Source organism: Dendrobates tinctorius, unplaced genomic scaffold (assembly GCF_039654945.1).
Source record: "Dendrobates tinctorius isolate UK_male_01 unplaced genomic scaffold, ASM3965494v1 ptg000219l, whole genome shotgun sequence".
Classification (NCBI taxonomy): Eukaryota; Metazoa; Chordata; class Amphibia; order Anura; family Dendrobatidae; genus Dendrobates; species Dendrobates tinctorius.
In genome coordinates this window covers 4,877,668-4,894,753 of record NW_027361886.1, presented here as the reverse complement: position 1 = coordinate 4,894,753, position 17,086 = coordinate 4,877,668, and the positions used below count along the sequence as shown (strand labels likewise).

The 17,086-nt window shown below is 45.3% G+C and overlaps 1 pseudogene; it reads right to left on the bottom strand.

The window, feature by feature from the left end:
- Positions 1-232: 232 nt before the first annotated feature.
- LOC141058927 (zinc finger MYM-type protein 1-like) lies at positions 233-1,963 on the bottom strand (annotated as a pseudogene).
- Between the last annotated feature and the right edge of the window lie 15,123 nt (positions 1,964-17,086).

Genomic DNA, 17,086 nt, shown 5'->3' with positions numbered 1-17,086 from the left:
CCTATTGCGCTTTTTTGTCTCCCCCTTTTTTTGCAATAGTTATCCCCATTTCAGAGCAGAGCTTCTTGGATTTGTGCATTGCACTGTCCACCATTGCTTCCCTATTCTGAAGGAGGTAATCTCTCAACGCTGTGAGCTTGACAGAACTTTGGTGCAGATCCAGCCCTTTTGTTTGAAGATACTTCTGGGCATCATTGATTTCTGGCAGAACAGATTTCCAAAGGCTCAGAAACTACAGAAACGGAAATGACAGTAATGAGGTGAGCATTAAAGATGCATCTGTTCTTGTCGTCACATTTTCTCCTTCTTCTGTGAGCTGTTCTAGGGCCGTTACGACTTCTGATAATTTGTTCGCCACAACATTTACAGCATCTGCTCGACTGCTCCATCTAGTCTCCACAAGCCGTTTGATTCTTAGACCAGTCACCTGAATCAAAACATCCCAGCGATGCGTAGATGCAGAAAAGAACGAAAACAACCGGTCCAGTGAGCCGAAACATGTCACAGAGTAAATCGACACAGAAGCTGCATGTACACAAGCCAGATTCAGGGAATGGTTTGAGCATGGCACAAACAGAGCTTTCGGGTTGATTTCGGAGATGCGCTTCTGGACACCTGATCGATGGCCTGCCATAACAGCAGCATTGTCATAAGCCTGGCCACGGCAATCATCTATCGGAAGCCCATCGTTCTCCAGTTCTGCCAATATCAGTCTGGAAATTTCCTCTGCGCTTTTACCCTTTGTCTCAATGAAGCGGAGAAATGATTCCTGCACCTTCACTTCATTTCCGTCCAGTTTCACGTAGCGCAACACCTCGCTCATCTGGTCCTTGTGAGATATATCCGGAGTGCTGTCAAAAATTATGCAAAAATACTAGCTTTCCTTTATCTGTGCGATGATTTTCTTTCTCACATGCTCTGCCAAAATGCTCACAAATTCATTTTGAACTTCTGGTGACAGATAAGAAGTAACGATTTTCTTTCCCAGCTTAACTTTTACCAAATGTTCGCGGAGCACAGGGTCATACTTGGCCAACAAATGAACCAATTCCAAAAAATTGCCTCTATTTTCCTGGCCTTCTTCATCTTTGTGGATGTCTTCCCGGTGACCCCGTAGTGCCAAATTCTGCTTGGAGAGAAATCTGACGATATCCAGTAATCTAGCTAGAATTTCTCGCCACTTCTTAGTCTCCTTCTCAATAACACCTTCCATAGCTTTGTTAATTGTCTTTCCTTCAGCAAGCCGGATCTCTAGCTCCTTCCAGTTGAGGAATGCCTGAGCATGTGATGTGCTAACTTCGTGTTCATGTACTTTAGGATTTAATTTCCACCAGTTCCTGAAGCCTTCAGCAGCAGAAAAACTGGACAGCCCAGTTGAAAAAAGTCTGCAGCAAAAGCAGAACAGGGCCTCTTTCAAAGGAGAATACACCATCCATGTTCTCAAACTTTTCTCTCCGTTCCGCAAATCACGAAAAAACCATGTCTTTGTAAGTTTCCTCGTGTCACCTTTTGTTTGAGTTCCTGGTCGCGTTACTTCCTTGAATTCACATTCGAGGTGCTGCACAGCAGCATATCCCTGCCGGACAATCATAGCGCGAATTTCATGGTCAATCTTAACAGGCCACATACCAACATCAGTAAAATCAGTTGGTATGTCCGTTTTCAGACCGACTAGTGGTTGCCCTTCCAATGCTTCAACTTCACGCGCACCATCTTCCGCATCACCGACTGTTTCCGCATCATCGACATGCTCAATGGCGCCTTCGGCAGTATCAACGTTAGCAATATCAACTTCATCTTCAGTCTCAGCATGAATGTCGTCTTTTTCTTCCACCACTTCGGCTGTAGGCGTAGATGTCTTTTGGATGAACTTTAATAGCGCGCCTTTATTCTTTGCTGCCTCCTCTTCTTTGGCTTTTTTCTTTTTACGGAATGCCGCACCGCTCTCTTTTACTCTCTTCATTATGATGCCTTCACTTACAATTCACGCAAAGATTCTTGAAAATTCACGCATAGGGCAAACTAATTTGGCAGGATGTGCATCAACGTTGCCGCAGGGCCGGCTGTGTTTCAACGTTCTGTAATGGCCAGCATGTAAAAAAAACACAAAGAGAAGGGGCGCAATGAGGAGTATGTATAGGGCCAAATGGTCACTCACATATTGGGGTTGTGCTGTGCACCTCTGCTTCTCCCCAGCATTGTGAGTGTGCGGCGGTGTAATTAGAGCACTAGGAGAGCACACCTGGTCACAGAGATTAAGGTCTGTCACTAGATTTGCAGAACTAACTTTTGTTCAGTTCAACATGATATTAATGACATCTGAATTTAATACTGCCCCTATGTACAAGAATATAACTACTATAATACTGCTCCTATGTACAAGAATATAACTACTATAATACTGCTCCTATGTACAAGAATATAACTACTATAGTACTGCCCCTATGTACAGGAATATAACTACTATAATACTGCTCCCTATATACAAGAATATAACTACTATAATACTGCCCCTATGTACAATAATATAACTACTATAATAGTGCCCCTATGTACAGGAATATAACTACTATAATACTGCTCCCTATATACAAGAATATAACTACTATAATACTGCTCCTATGTACAAGAATATAACTACTATAATAGTGCCCCTATGTACAGGAATATAACTACTATAATACTGCTCCCTATATACAAGAATATAACTACTATAATACTGCTCCTATGTACAAGAATATAACTACTATAGTACTGCCCCTATGTACAGGAATATAACTACTATAATACTGCTCCCTATATACAAGAATATAACTACTAAAATACTGCTCCCTATGTACAAGAATATAACTACTATAATACTGCCCCCTATGTACAAGAATATAACTACTATAATACTGCCCCTATGTACAAGAATATAACTACTATAATACTGCTCCTATGTACAAGAATATAACTACTATAATATTGTTCCTATGTACAGGAATATAACTACTATAATACTGCTCCCTATGTATAGAGAATAATATATTTTCTTCAGATGAGCACATTACAGGTAAGTATATATTATATAATGGAATATAACAGGGTTTATATACAGAAATAGAACATGATGTGAGGAGTATATAGGTAGAGGTGTGCGTACACTGGTATATACCACATCTTCTGTATAATACCATGAGTGTTATATAGTGAGATGAATCGCACTTTGCCATGTGCATATCCTTTCTATAGGTGGATCTCACATCCCTGGTTGTTGATAGGGGTATATAGCTTCTATAGCTGACTCCCAAGTGTGTATACGGGTATATAGCTTTTGTAGACTACTGCCAGGTGTGTATATAGCTTCTATAGGTGGCTCCCAGGTGAGTATATAGGGGTATATAGGTGTTCCCAGGGGTGTATACTTGTATATAGCTTCGATAGGTGGCTTCCAGAGGTGTATACAGGTGTACATAGCTTTTTGATAAGGCTCACTGGTGCCCCCATGACTGGCTTACATGACTGGCATAAAAGATTGGCGTACATGACTGTCTTACATGACTGTGTTACATGACTGGTGTAAATGACTGCCCTCCATGACTTGCATACATGACTGGGTAACATAACTGGCATACATGACTGGCTTACAAGACTGACATAAATGATTTGCATACATGACTGGCGTAAATGACTGGCATACATATCTGTCTTTCATGACTGTCTTTCATGATGGGCCTACATGACTGGCGTACTTCTGGCATACATGATTGTCTTACATGACTGTCGTACATTACATGACTGGCGTACATGACTGGCGTATATTACATGACTGGCTTACATTACATGACTGGCGTACATTACATGACTGGCGTACATGACTGGCGTACATTACATGACTGGCGTACATTGCATGACTGGCGTACATGACTGGCGTACATGACTGGCGTACATGACTGGCGTACATTACATGACTGGCTTACATTACATGACTGGCTTACATTACATGACTGGCTTACATGACTGTCGTATATCACATGACTGGCTTACTTTACATTACATGACTGGCGTACATTGCATGACTGGCTTACATGACTGGCGTATATCACATGACTGGCTTACTTTACATTACATGACTGGCGTACATTGCATGACTGGCTTACATGAGTGGCGTATATCACATGACTGGCTTACTTTACATTGCATGACTGGCATACATTACATGACTGGCGTACATGACTGGCGTACATAATCCTGGAGCTGGACGGGTATGGGGGCATAGCCTTCTGACAAGGAGGGATTGGGGTCTTTTTCCTCTGGTGAAGGGCGTGCGATAGACCACATCCATGTTTACTTTATTTTGCACTTGAGTGAAGGAAGTCACATTTTGGGAATCTACAGCAACAGTGCAGGACCCATGACAAAATGCCACTACTACTAACTCAGCCTTCCTAGAATAGAAGCCACAGCATCATGGTTGGCAATCACTGGCCTACTGGAACACAAAACGCAACTGCCCCATCATCCATAGTCTGCAAGAATGTACCGCGGTCCCGGGTGAAGCGGCACACAACATTCAGTCCATGACAAGCCAACAGTGTTCTTATTCGTGAGCATTCATAATGGCGGCTTACAACTGGGGGAAATGGGTGACGATCTGCTATGGACGTACTCCAGCAGAGAATGCACCAGCTGATTATATTGTTTGTACGTCGGGTATTTTTTCTACAGTCCTAATCTCCCATCAGACGTCATGTCTGACTGCATTGGTCGTGACGCAAGCACAGCCAGAAGGTGGCAGGTGGCAAGTGTCCCCAGGTCCAATAACGGGTACCCCTAGCCAGGGAAGGGTTAAGTCCGGTGTGGTGCAGCGGAGGTTTCTGGGCCAGTAATGAGTTGGACTGATTTATATCATCTCACATTCCGCCAATCTATTTGATCGAGCGTCTGCCCGGAGCCATATATCAGTGTGATTTGTGCTTCACGGTACATTGCATGACTGGCGTACATGACTGGATTACATTACATGACTGGCGTACATTACATGACTGGCGTAAATTACATGACTGGCGCACATTTACATGACTGGCATACATTACATGACTGGTGTATATTACATGACTGGCGTACATTACATGACTGGCGTACATTATATGACTGGCGCACATTTACATGACTGGCATACATTACATGACTGGCGTATATTACATGACTGGCGTACATGACTGACATTGACATATATGATGGCTTACATGACTGGCGAATATGACAGCTGTGCCGGCCGGCCCGCCGCCGCGTACGTGACTGGTGGAGGCCAGAGAGCAGTTGAAAAGTTGTGGCATTTTTTTAGGCGTTAGGACGCTGATATCTGCTCTTGATGGAGGCGTTTGTATCCAGCACTGACTACATTACAGGCAGCTGGAGTTATAGAAGACGCCAATCTCCAGGCGGTGTGTGTGGCAGCACTACAATTAGACAGAATGTACCTTAGACTAGCCCTAAGCCTGTACAGTGTGCAGCACAGTGTTTGGCTCTGTGTTCCTTCACTCGCGTTTCGTCCAGCTTCTTCAAGGGTGTTGTCCCCTAACTAACTGAATTTGCGCACCCACAGAGAAATAATGCTCATAGCGAATCCTCTTCATGTTCCCACCCAGTATATCCCTTTCATGGACCTCATACCTCCCCCCCATGCAGTATGACTACTTCAGCACTCTTCTCTAAACAAATGAATGCCCCCCCGGGCACCCCCCCCCGACCCTGCAGTAATCCTCCACATGCAATAATGCTTTCTGTACACTGTCCCCACATACCAGCAGCCCACTTGCCTTTCTAAATGGAACACAAAACACCCATGGGTCTCCTCTCCAATATCCTGATGTAAATAATTCCCCTCTCATTCTTTTCATGGCTATACCTGTCAGAATTGAGAATTGCCTGTCACATCATGATCCTCACTCTGAATGTTTATCTGCAGGCCAGTGTCTCCCTCCCTCCCCTCACAGATATCAGGGGCAGCGCTTCCCGCCGTCCTCCTCACTCACCGGCTCCTGTGTCCCCACGAGGATCTGCTCCTGCGTCACCTCAGCCTCTCAGCGCCGCCTCCACGTGTTCTTCGGGCAGCTCCGACCAACGACCAACCCGCCCTGAGCGGCCAACACCTCCTCCAGGAGCGGACGGGTCTCTGAGTGCGCCCACCGCCCAGCACCGGCTCAGGAGCAGACAGCAGCCGGGGCTCCAAGTAGGAGTCTGTGTCTGTCCACAGTCCAGCAGGCAGCAGCAAGGTAGAAAGCGCAGCCGCCTGTACTGTGCCTCCGCCCTCCGCGGAGTCCTCACAGAGCAGAGCAGAGCAGAGGAATTGAATTGCTGGCTGGTGCCGCGCCGCCCCCACACACGTGCCGCCTGGGGCGGGCCGCCCCCCCCTGCCCCCCCCGCCCCCCCCACGCTACGCCAGTGGTCACAGGCTCGATGGCACAGGTGTGAAAAAAGTGACTACAGGATAAGGGAGATTTTGAATTTCTGCAGACACTTGTGGACACAACACTTTTGGATTGTGTGAGGCCCACGGAATATCAGAGCGCTATGTCACAGGCTCGATGGCACAGGTGTGAAAAAAGTGACTACAGGATAAGGGAGATTTTGAATTTCTGCAGACATTTGTGGACACTGGACACTTTTGGATTGTGTGAGGGGCACTGAATATCAGAGCGCTATGTCACAGGCTCGATGGCACAGGTGTGAAAAAAGTGACTACAGGATAAGGGAGATTTTGAATTTCTGCAGACACTTGTGGACACTGGACACTTTTGGATTGTGTGAGGCCCACTGAATATCAGAGTGCTATGTCACAGGCTCGATGGCACAGGTGTGAAAAAAGTGACTACAGGATAAGGGAGATTTTGAATTTCTGCAGACACTTGTGGACACTGGACACTTGGATTGTGTGAGGCCCACTGAATATCAGAGCGCTATGTCACAGGCTCGATGGCACAGGTGTGAAAAAAGTGACTACAGGATAAGGGAGATTTTGAATTTCTGCTGACACTTGTGGACACTGGACACTTTTGGATTGCGTGAGGCCCACTGATTATCAGAGCGCTATTTCACAGGCTCAATGGCACAGGTGTGAAAAAAGTGACTACAGGATAAGGGAGATTTTGAATTTCTGCAGACACTTGTGGACACTGGACACTTTTGGATTGTGTGAGGCCCACTGAATATCAGAGCGCTATGTCACAGGCTCGATGGCACAGGTGTGAAAAAAGTGACTACAGGATAAGGGAGATTTTGAATTTCTGCTGACACTTGTGGACACTGGACACTTTTGGATTGTGTGAGGCCCACTGATTATCAGAGCGCTATTTCACAGGCTCAATGGCACAGGTGTGAAAAAAGTGACTACAGGATAAGGGAGATTTTGAATTTCTGCAGACACTTGTGGACACTGGACACTTTTGGATTGTGTGAGGCCCACTGAATATCAGAGCGCTATGTCACAGGCTCAATGGCACAGGTGTGAAAAAAGTGACTACAGGATAAGGGAGATTTTGAATTTCTGCAGACACTTGTGGACACTGGACACTTGGATTGTGTGAGGCCCACTGAATATCAGAGCGCTATGTCACAGGCTCGATGGCACAGGTGTGAAAAAAGTGACTACAGGATAAGGGAGATTTTGAATTTCTGCAGACACTTGTGGACACTGGACACTTTTGGATTGTGTGAGGCCCACTGAATATCAGAGCGCTATGTCACAGGCTCGATGGCACAGGTGTGAAAAAAGTGAATTGTAGAATTGGGCAGAATAGGAATCTCCCTAGAATGTAGGTCTGTAAGAACGGAACAAGTCCTCCACTTATCCTTCCACAGTGACACACAGATAGCTTCACTGTGGCTGTGATAACAGCCGTTACACGGTACTGTGTGAGGAGCGTACACCGCTGTATGGTGTGAATAAATGCACGCTCAGTACCTCAGCAGGACAAAAAAAAAATTGGGATTGCTTTTAAAAAAGCAGTTTGCAGAGCAGTGGGGAAACAGCAATGCAGCTGTCAGGAAGCCTTAGAAGGCAGCCTAACAACCAACACCGCTGATCCACCACAATATAGCCTCCCCTTGCACTGCACACACAGTGACTGGTGGGTTGCACAGGCAAAATCGCTATCAGCAGAAGCAGTTTTTTTTTCTTCTTCCCTGCCTAACGCTCTCCCTACAGAATCAGCAACCTCTCCCTATGCTAAGATCGGCAGAAGTAAGATGGCGGTCGGCGTGCACGCCCTTTTATAACCCCTGTGACGCCCACCAAAGCATGCCAATCACTTGCATGCCCTTCTGAAAGATGGTGGTGACCCCTGCCTATGTCATCACGTTGCCCACAGTGTCCGTGGATCCTGATTGGTTGAAAAAGAGTGCTAAACAAACTTTTGAAACGCGACTTTGGCGCGTAAGTCGCCGACCTCGTGGCCGACCTCATCCTAGGGTCGGGTTTCGTTTCATGAAACCCGACTTTGCCAAAAGTCAGCAACTTTTGAAATTGTTCGACCCGTTTCGCTCAACTCTACTAATGACATAGAATCGTCCAGACCAGAGGGAACAGGAAATCCCACCATAGTATCTTTTACGGCTTCTGACAAACCCTTCCGAAAGAGAGCAGCCAAGGCATTATCATTCCAGGTAGTAAGGACCGCCCACTTTCGGAACTTTTGACAGTACAACTCTGCAGAATCTTGACCCTGGTTCAATGCCAACAGGGTCTTTTCAGCCTGATCAATAGCATTAGGTTCGTCATACAACAACCCCAAGGCTTGAAAGAATGCATTCACATTAGTCAGAATAGGATCATCTGGTTTCAAAGAAAACGCCCAATCCTGGGGATCGCCACGCAGCAAAGAGATGACAATTTTAACCTGCTGCGCGGAGCTCCCTGACGAGTTAGGCTTCAAGGCAAAAAATAATTTACAATTATTTTTGAAACTCAAAAATTTAGATCGAACCCCAAAAAATACCTCAGGTGTAGGGATCTTTGGTTCAACAGCATGCGAACGAGCAAGGTAGGCGGAAATTCCCCGCACTTCCGCAGCGAGCTGCTCCACACGATCAGACAATTGCTTTATCTCCATTGAGAGAAAAAAAAAAAATTCCCCCTACGGCCTCAGAGATATAGAGGAAAGAATATACACACTTTTTTTTTTTTTTTTTTAAACACATTTCTTTCCTGCTATTGAGTACCCTAGGATCTGCGGTATGGCGGGTGATTCTGTTATGATTGAGTCACCGTAGGAGGCAAAAGCAGAAATGCTAGCTAAGTCCAGAAAACCAGAGAGGTTGGCAGCTATCGGATTGCAGACCCCTGAACCTATCAACACAACTAGCAGTAGCCGTGGGGGGTTCCTACGATGCCCTAGACCCCTCGATCACAGCCGGAGAATTAAATAGCCTAAAGACAGAAAGGGAAATCTAAACTGCCCCAGAGCAGACCCCAAAGCAAAAGGCAGCCCCCCACATATAATGACGGTGAAGCAAGAAGAAAGAACACAACACAGACAGAAAGATAGACTGAGCAAAGACGGGGCCCAAGCTAACTAGATAGGAAAGGACAGGAAGGCTGCTGTCTGCAATCCGTGAAAAACCCTATAAAAATAAGAGCCAACAGACTGACAGTGAAAAAGGCCCTGAAGACGCTAGGCTTCAAAAAGACTATGTCAGTACTCAGGAATATTCTGAAGACAGAGCAACCGGCAAAAGGAGAATCAGCTCACCCCAGCAGGGAATGGCAGAATCCAGAAAAGCAAGGCAAGCAAAAACAAAACACAAATGCTAAAAGGCAAAGCAGAAAACTTAGCTTTAGAGGAGCAGGAATAAGACTGGTTTCCTAGAAGTCCACAGAGAAATCACCAGCAGGGCAGAAGGGCGTCGGCAGCTTTATATCCAGTCCGTGACTCCACTCAGCCAGTCATCATCATTAGTCTCAGGTGCTTACCAGAATAGGGAGTTCACCAGACCTCAGTGACGAAGGGGAAAATGAACTCACAACACCATATGGTCTGAGGAAGAAAGCTCCCAATACGTTGCTAGGGGTTAACGTGCTGCCAGCACGTGAAAGGTGCAGGCAGGGAGCTTGGAGAGGGCAGAGGCTGACGGCGGGCTACGGCCGAAGTACCGCCGCCAACACACTGCAAAGCACAGAGAGCCGGGGGCGTGACGTCACGTGACCAGCCGCCGTGCTGAACAGGTGGTGCTCAGGGTCAATCCAAATGACGCGTTTCGAGAGACGCGGTCCCTCTTCATCAAGGTTACGCGTCGGGTTGCATTTCAACACTCTCTGCTGCAGGAAGTGAGAGGCTAATCTACATAGCGCTTACTCGGTACAGCTATTATCTGCTATTTTAACTCATTGCTATCTGGCAGAGGCAGTGAATAGTCTATCTGGAGGATTTTTTCAGGTACACATGTTTTTTCTTAGTATTTAATCTTGCTAATTTTCAGTGAGCAAGCGCAGTGAATTTCATTTCTGAATCTTTTACTTGTAGCTTATCTGGTGGGACTTGCACAGTGCCTGTTTTCACCTGCAGCTTCTCCATCTAGGTGCACTTGTAAAAGGAGCGCCAGTGTGTATAATTGTTTGTTTTTTATTCCTCTAGCAGAGTAAGGCACCCGATCAGCATCCAACAGCATCACCACTGCTCCAGATAAGCTGAACCCTCCTCTGCACCAGGTAGGTCCAGTCTTGACCAAGGTTGGTTAGCAAATGACCAGTATTACCAACAGTGATCTGCAGCACCTGGTGGCCTTATAAAGGGAAGAGGGAGTGGCACTCACCTGCATAGATAATTAATCACCATGCAGTAACACCAGCAGCCACCGGGGAAAAACCCATCTGCAGACTCACTAAACTTGTAGTAACATCAGCGGCAAAAACCCATATTAAGCCCCGAGGGCCAGAAAGGAAAAAGGTTTATATATGAGAGTCCAGACTCTGACACAGATCCAAAAATGGATCGTGACAGTTATCCTCGAGACCGGTGTGTGTCATAATTCCTTCGGCTGCGGACACCGTGTGGGAGTGGATAGCAGGAAATGTTCGGCCTGGTCATTACATCTGCAATGTAAACCGACATGCTGCGGTCTAAAAAGATGCAACGCATGTCCAGTTTAGCGGGTGTGTAACCCGTGTAATTGGATGCATAGTGGAGACGGGATTTCATAAAATCCCCTCCACTATGCAGGAACATCTGGCCGCTGCGGATTAAACGCTGCGGCAGGACGCAGCGTTCAATCCGCAGCAAATACTGAATGTTTCCAGACCGTGGAAACAAACATGCCCTAAGGAGAAATTGTTATTCCTTAAAGGACTTTGAAGTACAAGTGAATAATTTGAAAATGAGATTTATAAATAGAGCCTATCCATCATAAGTAATTCATGCGGGTTACAGGCATGCACTAACGAGTAATTGAACAGAGCTTTTTACGCCTATGGCGGAAAACCCGCACACCAGAAAACTTTATCCATCATAAATTTACGTTAAGAACCTATAACTCTGCTCATCACCTTACAAACAGATCTACTTAACCACCCTTTTCACCTCACTATCAAACAATCAAAAAAACTGTTAGATTCCTTTCACTCCCTCTTCAGTCCGAAATCACAGGCCTCTATCACAGACATTTGTGTGGATAATCTGGCCTCCCACTTTACAGAGAAAATAGAAAATATCCATCAGGAAATCAGCTACCAGCCACCAAGTGCAAGATGAAATCTTCAGGTTCCTTTATTCTCCTCATCCTACTACATGCACTACTGACCCCATTCCCTCTATCCAGTCATCACTACTTACCTAAAATCTTCAACATCTCCCTCTCCCCTGGTATTTCCCCCCTCCTCCTTCAAACACTCTATCATTACTGCATTATTAGAAAAACCCTCTCTCAACCCATCCTGCACAAATATCTACAGACGAGTCTCCAATCTCCATTTCATCTCTAAACTTTTGGAGCACCCGGTCAACTCCCGCCTTACCCATTACTTCTCCACTCACTCTCTCCTAGATCTATCATAGTCTGGCTTCCGCCCCCTGCATTCAACAGAAACTGCACTCATTAAAGTAACCAATGACCTTTTGACAGCGAAACGTAACGGTAACTACTCTCTGCTCATTTTTCATGACCAGCTTTCAACACTGGTGACCACCACCTCCTACTCTCTATGCTCCAATCAATAGGCATAAAGGACACTGCTCTCGCCTGGTTCTCTTCCTATCTTTCTGACCACTTCTTCAGTGTATTGTTCGCGTGCTCCACTTCAACCGACTCCTCCTCCTCTCACTATTGGGGTCCCTCGTGGTTCAGTCCTTGGCCCTCTTCTCTCCTCTCTTTACACAGACCCAAATGGACAGACCCATCAGCAAATTTGGCTTTATGCTGATGACACACAACTATACACTTCATCCCCTGACCTTATCCCCGCTGTACTACAGAACACCAGTGACTGTAGTTTCCAACATCATGTCTGCTAGAGACATGCTAACACCGCACCTATCACCGAGCAGTATACGTAATCCCTGCCTGACCCTGGCGATAAACTCTGCACCGAGAAGGACAGAATGATCGCTAGTTAATACTCACTGTCACTAAAGACAACTGGGATAGACAAACTAAATAAGAGAACACTTAGCTTGAGAAGACTCAGAGAGAAACACCAGGGTCCTCCAAACTCCAAAAAGAACGATAGTCGACTGCTACAGTTCCAAGTCTCAACAGGGAAATGCAAATGGAAATATAGGGTTAGGGTTTTAGGGTTGGGATTAGGGTTAGAGATGTGTTGGGGGTTAGGGTTGTGGTTAGGGTTATGGTTAGGGTTGGGATTAGGGTTAGGGGTGTGTAAGGGTTAGGGTTGTGATTAGGGTTATGGTTAGGGTTGGGATTAGGGTTAGGGGTGGGTTGGGGTTAGGGTTGAAGTTAGAATTGGGGGGTTTCCACTGTTTAGGTACATCGGGAGGTCTCCAAATATGAAATGGCGCCACCATTGATTCCAGCCAATTTTGGTTCAAAAAGTCAAACGGTGCTCCCTCCGTCCCTTCTGAACCCTGCCATGCGCCTAAACAGTACTCAGGACAAATTGCACAACAACTTTGGGGGTCTAATTTCTCCTGTTACCCTTGGTAAAATATAAAATTGAGGTGCTAAAAAATTATTTTTGTGTAAAAAAATGATGTTTTATTTTTACGGCTCTGCGTTATAAACTTCTATGAAGCACTTGGGGGTTCAAAGTTCTCAAAACACATCTAAATAAGTTCCTTGGGGGTCTAGTTTCCAAAATGGGGTCACTTGTGGGGGTTTCTACTGTTTAGGCACATCAGGGGCTCTACAAACGCAACATGATGCCCGCAGACCATTCTATCAAAGTCTGCATTTCAAAACGTCACTACTTCCCTTCCGAGCCCCAACATGTGCCCAAACAGTGGCTCCCCCCCACATATGGGGTACCAGCGTACTCAGGACAAACTGGACAACAACTTTTGGGGTTCAATTTCTCCTGTTACCCTTGTGAAAATAAAAAATTGCGGGCTAAAAAAATTATTTTTGAGGAAAAATAATATTTTTTATTTTTACGGCTCTGCGTTATAAATTTCTGTGAAGGGGTCTAGTTTCTATAATGGTGTCACTTGTGGGTGATTTTCCACTGTTTAGGCACAGCAGGGGCTCTCCAAACGTGACATGGCGTCCTATCTCAATTCCAGGCAATTCTGCATTGAAAAAGTTAAACGGCGCTCCTCCCTTCCAAGCTCTGCCGTGCACCCAAACAGTGGTTAACCCCACATATGGGGTATCGGCGTATTCAGGAGAAATTGCACAACAAATTTTGTGAATCATTTTCTCTTTTTACACTTGTGAAAATAAAAAAAATTGGTTCTGAACAAAATGTTTGTAAAAAAAGTTAATTGTTAATTTTTTTATTTCATATTGCTTCAGTTCCTGTGAAACACGCAAAGGCTTAATAAACTTCTTGAATGTGGTTTTGAGCACCTTGATGAGTGCAGTTTTTAGAATGGTGTCACTTTGGGATATTTTCTGTCATGTACACCCCTCAACGTGACTTTAAATGTGATGTGGTCCTTAAAAAAATGGTTTTGTAAATTTTGTTGTAAAAGTGAGAAATCGCTGGTCAACTTTTAACCCTTATAAGTTCCCAGCAAAAAAAATTTGTTTTCAAATTTCTGCTGATGTAAAGTAGAAATGTTATTTATTAAGTATTTTGTGTGACATATCTCTCTGATTTAAGGGCATAAAAATTAAAAGTTTGAAAATTGTTAAATTTTAAAAATTTTCGCCATACTTCCAATTTTTTCATAAATAAATGCAAGTTGTATCAAAGAAATTTTACCAGTAACATGAAGTACAATATGTCATGAAAAAATATTCTCAGAATGAGCAGGATCCGTTAAAGCGTTTCAGAGTTATTACCTCATAAAGTGACAGTGGTCAGAATTGTAAAAATTGGCCCGGTCATTAAACTGCAAATTGGCTCTAAGGGGTTAAATTCACAATCCAGTTTTCATTCACTTGCATTCAAATCACATTGCATTTCTGCAAAAAACTGTTCTTCGTTTCAAGTCTTTTTTTAAAGCAGATTTTCAGATATGACATAGGATATAACAGTAATGCATGTTTCATAATGGTTATTCTTAGGGAGTAACTGCATTTTAGAAACACCTAAAGACAATGTGATCTGATTTGTTATTCCAGGATCATAGCAAGATAGCAATGAAACCTTTCTTTATCTCATAGAAATTCCTATGGTTTATATATAATCCATTAGGCTCTTGTTGGCAGAAGCAGTCTTTTTACCATCTGAACTAAAGCTGGAAACCATCAGAGAATGAAAATGGGAAAACGCTATACGTTTGTCACAGAAGGTTACTGAAGCTGCAAGAAAAGTGAAGTACATGTTAATCATTACATACAGCATCGGTCTGGGCTGGCGGGGTACCAGAGATTCCCTCGGTGGGCCCGGGAAGGAGAGAAGGGAAAAAATAAAGCCTGCGGTTTTAAGGGGCGGGGGGCCTTTAAAAGCGCAGGCCGCTATGTGCAGGGATGCACGTTCGCAGCGTTCATTACCTGAACTGCTGCGGCGCATGTCCCGAAAAATACTGGCAAGTGTGCGCCCGGCTTATGACGTCAGTGTCATGCGCCAGGCGCACACATTCACCGGCCTCGGCTTTGTCGGCAGCCATTTTAGTATGAGTGCGCCGACATGCAGAGGAGGAGGACGCCGCCGGGAGCACAGGAAGATAACAGCAATGTTTTTTTTTAATTCTTTCTCTCTCTCTCATACGGAGGGGAAGGGGCCAATATGGATATATATACAGGGGGAAGGGGCCAGGATGGATATATATACAGGGGGAAGGGGCCAGGATGGATATATATAGGGGGAAGGGGCCAGGATGGATATATATATGGGGAGAAGGGGCCAGGATGGATATATATACAGGGGAAGGGGCCAGGATGGATATATATATATATGGGGGAAGGGGCCAGGATGGATATATATAGGGGGGAAGGGGCCAGGATGGATATATATACGGGGGAAGGTGCCAGGATTGATATATACAGGGTGAAAGGGGCCCAGGATGGATATATATATGGAGGGAAGCGGCCAGGATGGATATATATACGGAGGGAAGGGGCAAGGATCGATATATATACGGGGGGAAGAGGCCAGGATGAATATATATACGGAGGGAAGGGGCCCAGGATGGATATATATACGGGGGAAGGGGCCCATGATGGATATATATACGGGAGAAGGGCCCAGGATGGATATATATACGGGAGGAAGGGGCCAAGATGGATATATATATACGGGGGGAAGGGGCCAGGATAGATATATATACAGGAGGAAGGGGCCCAGGATGGATATATATATGGGGGAAGGTGCCAGGATGGATATATACAGGGTGAAAGGGGCCCAGGATGGATATATATACGGAGGGAAGGGGCCAAGATGAATATATATACAGCGGGAAGGGGCCAGGAAGGATATATATACAGGAGGAAGGGGCTCAGGATGGATATATATATACGGGGGAAGGGGCCCAGGATGGATATATATACAGGGGGAAGGGTCCAGGATGGATATATATACGGGAGGAAAGGGCCAAGATGGATATATATATACGGGGAAGGGGCCAGGATGGATATATATACGGGGGGAAGGGGCAAGGATGGATATATATACAGGGGGCAAGGGGCCAGGATGGATATATATACGGGGGGAAGGGTCCAGGATGGATATACAGTATATACAGGGGGAAGGGGCCAGGATGGATATATATACGGGGGAAGGGTCCAGGATGGATATACAGTATATACAGGGCGAAGGGGCCAGGATGGATATATATACAGGGGGAAGGGGCTCAGGATGTATATACATATGGGGGGAAGGGGCCCAGGATGTATATGTATACAGGGGGAAGGGGCCAGTATGGATATATATACAGGGGGAAGGGGCTCAGGATGGATATATATAAGGGAATGGGCCCAGGATGGATATATATATACGGGAGGAAGGGGCCCAGGATGGATATATATATATATACAGGGGGAAGGGGCCAGGATGGATATACAGTGCCTTGCGAAAGTATTCGCCCCCTGGAACTTTTCAACCTTTTCCCACATATCATGCTTCAAACATGAAGATACCAAATGTAAATTTTTGGTGAAGAATCAACAACAAGTGGGACACAATTGTGAAGTTGAATGAAATTTATATACGGGGGGAAGGGGCCAGGATGGATATATATATGGGGGAAGAGGCCAGGATGGATATATATATACCGGGAAAGGGGCCAGGATAGATATATATACAGGAGGAAGGGGCCCAGGATGGATATATATACGGGAGAAGGTGCCAGGATGGATATATACAGGGTGATAGGGGCCCAGGATGGATATATATACGGAGGGAAGGGGCAAGATGAATATATAGCTGGAAGGGGCCCGGGATGGATATATATACGGGGGAAGGGGCCAGGATGGATATATATACAGGGGAAAGGGGCCAAGATGGATATATATACGGGGGAAGGGGCCAGGATGGATATAAATACGGGGG